Below are 3,496 nucleotides of genomic sequence, written 5' to 3'. Positions count from 1 at the left end.
TGTCACATATAAAAAATAGTATCTTAATATAAGTGAAATATGGCAAAAACGCCAGGGTCGTTAACATTTATTTACATACTTTATTTTTAAAATTTTTTACTTTATGTATTTGATACAGAGTCTCACAGCTTCTATATGTAGCAATCCTCCTTTTCAGCCTCCCAGCTCTGGGATCACAGGTGTGTGCCACCACGCCTGGATTCAGTGGCTGGCTCAGCGCACCCGGGGACAGTGCTGGTGTGGCAGGAATAGAACGTGGGTCTTTGCACTTGTCCAAGCAGGCACTTAGTCTGCTGAGCTGTCTCCCCAGCCCTGAATTTAATAACATGTCATGTGGTCATTCTGTTAGTAAAATAATAGGGAAGTCTTAGCATTGTTTAGATCACACATCAAAACAATTAAATAAAATTTCTAATAGCCATAATAAGCGAAGCAAAATATAAATGTAGGAAACTCCCTTAATTATGTATGAATTGTGCTTTTAATATAGTACATTATTGATGCAGAAATTTTGAAAGCTCATTCCTGGAAACTGTAAGCTGATAAGAATGCTGTTATCCATGTATCTATTAAATGTTATACTGGAAAGACAGCACATCAAAAAAGATGAGAAAAAGCAGGGGAGATAGCTCAGTGGTCTAAGCACCTGCCTGGGCCCAGAATCAATCTCTGGTACCACTTGCCATACTGGCCCTACCTCAGGTGTACCCAACTAGCCACTGAAACCTGGCTCGGTGGCACATGCCTGTAATCCCAGCACTGGGGAAGTTGAAAACAGGAGGATCACTATGAATCCGAGCTGTGTAGTAAGACCCTGTACTGAACACATGAAAACCAAATAAATAAAGTAAAATAAAAAAGTGAGCAACACCAGGCATAGAATCAACCTTTAAACAATAAAATTATCATCATATGTCTGTGACACCATCCTTATATGGATAGTCCATAGTAATGTTACAATTAATAACTAAATTAAACAAATTAAATAAAGTCAATAGTATTACTATGTACTGTTTTGAAACAACTGAAAAATAATTGAACAAGGACCAAATACAAAAATAAACATGTTCAAAAGAAATGATCCATAATAAAGGCTAATTTACATTTTAATTAACTTTTCAAATCCATATTAGAAAAATAAAATTTATTCCCTCAAACACAATTAACAGAGCATATGAAGAAAAGTAAGGCATAGAGGTTAATAAGTATTTGTTTAAGTTTATGTTGCTTGAGGCCTCTTATGCATACACCAGGCAAGATTTCCTCAAGGACATAGGACCCTGGGAGATCACCCAGGAGGGAGTCCCACTGTCTCTCCTGGTAAAGAGTTCCTGTACCAGCAGGACACAGAATCACTAGAACTCTCACTGGCCTGTGTTTTAGCTCTCAGCCCCTGGCACAATCCAGGTGATCGCACCGTGGTCTGGAGGATCCTGATTAGCCTTCTCTTCTTTGATCTGTGCATGAGCACTTTGTATTTCTGGGCACAGTGCTTGAATTGGCAGCTTCTTGGCCCATAGTTTCCCTCAGATTGGTTACCTTCCCCCTCTTAGAATGGTGGGTGGAACATGAGGATCCACTCAAGTGGGCATCATGTCAGTTTCATGCTTACTTGGGAAAAGCAGTGTTGAACTATTTGGTGTGCTATGACATGTGAGCACGTTTAGGTACTTTCTCTTTATCAGATTCTGAAACTTCCCTTTTGTTTCTGGTCCATAGAGTGCATTCTATAACTGGATGTTGAATTTTGTTCTGTTCTTTCTCTTCATTTATTAAGAGAGGCATGTTCTTAACTTATAAGTTGTAGCTTGTAGGGTAGTTTTAGATCACAGCAAATTTAAGGAGGAAGTCGAGACCTCTCCTCCCCACCAGATTTATAGCTTCCCAGGTACCCCATCCATCTACCATCGGGGTGGTACCTGAGCTTCCTGTTGAGGAGCTCACACTACCAGGTTGTCATAACCTAAAATTCCTTCTATGCACTAAGGTTCATTGTAGGTTTTGTATATTTTGTGGGTTTGAACAAAAGTATAATGACAAAGAGACTATTACAATAGTATCACCCCAAGTAGCATTGTTGCCCTAAAATTCTCTTTGGTTAACCTAGTCAGCCCTCTTTCTCACAATTTTCAGCGAACACTAGTCTTTTCCCTGTACCCACAGTTTTGCCTTTTCCTAAATATTGGGCAACCAGAATGATGTAAAATGGCCTTTTGAAATTGGCTTCTTTCCTTGAGTAATGTAAAATTAGTATTCTTCCATGACTCTTCACATCTGATAGTTCATCTCAATTTAGCATTGAATGATACTGCGCTATAAACTAAAAATGATGAGAACACTTTGTAGACAGTTTAGTCTGTAACTGCCAGCCCCATTACAGGGTAGATTCTATGAAGGCAGACACTCATCCTGAGGTTTGTATTCTCTGTGTTAGGTCGCTGCCCCTGGAGGTGTGTAACTCCTACAATGAATAAATTATAGCACACATAAAAATAAGCCTTCTAAAATGCAAAGTATTTGAACAGTTTAAGGTGCTCTATATTCCTTCTGCAGCAAGTGGAGCTTGTGCACCCTATGAAGAGAAGAGGGCTGACTGCAGGAAAACAAGCTGTGACTAGTACAGAGGTGTTTACGTGCCACCAAATCTGATCATGCAAAATGAACAACAATAATGAAAGAAGGGTATAAATTGATGCAAAGGGGCTCACTAGGAGAAAGATGTTTTGGGCAACTGTGGACACTGGAGGACTTAGCAGAAGCCTTGGTGCTGCAAACACATTGGGCTTGCTGCTTGTGCCTGTATCAGACACAATCCATAAAGCTGCTGGTCCAGATCATCAGTTCTGCACACAGATCATCATAGAATGTTGTCAGCACTACAAGCAGTGATCCTATAACTTCTTCATTAACCTATGAAAAAGGGAATTCCAAAGCTACTTTCACTGTGTTGTCTCCACCGCTCCAATTCTCAGTTACAAACATGGGTGTGATGTATGCCAGCACACTCAGAATCCAGCGAGGGTGCTCGTGGACCCCCATACATGGATGTACGTAATGAATCTTGGTTCTTTTCTTTCTTACTCCCCTCCCTTCCATTTAACCCTTCCTCATCCCTTTACAAAACGTTGTCTCTATTGTTTTACTTCCATTTTTTTTTTCATTCCTCTTCTCATTTGAACATTTTGTTTTTCCTATTTCCCAATATCTGTCACCATTTTGGCCCTTATTTTAAATGGATGCAACTTGAGAATATTATTTTAAGTAAAATAAATTGGACACACAGTTTTAAATATCACATTGTTTCTCTTGTGTGTGAGAGAGGGGAAATTTTTCTTTTAAACACCATGTACAAGTCCCCCTCTCTCTACAGGGCTTCTACTGTTTCCTTTGAGTGTGAGCTTTAAATTCCACATAATAAATATCTTTATCCCTCTTACTGATGCACCCTAAAAATTATTTTCATGTAATGGAAGTCAGTGACTCTGTAACCTGTTCC

The 3,496-nt window shown here is 39.3% G+C and overlaps 1 pseudogene; it reads right to left on the bottom strand.

The window, feature by feature from the left end:
* LOC101589245 overlaps positions 1 to 3,039 on the bottom strand; it is a 9,109-nt pseudogene extending 6,070 nt beyond the window's left edge.
* Positions 3,040 to 3,496: the final 457 nt, after the last annotated feature.

This window comes from Octodon degus, unplaced genomic scaffold, assembly GCF_000260255.1.
Source record: "Octodon degus isolate 3935 unplaced genomic scaffold, OctDeg1.0 scaffold00028, whole genome shotgun sequence".
NCBI lineage: Eukaryota > Metazoa > Chordata > Mammalia > Rodentia > Octodontidae > Octodon > Octodon degus.
The sequence above is the reverse complement of the archived record's forward strand: the minus strand, read 5'-3'. Positions and strand labels throughout refer to the sequence as shown.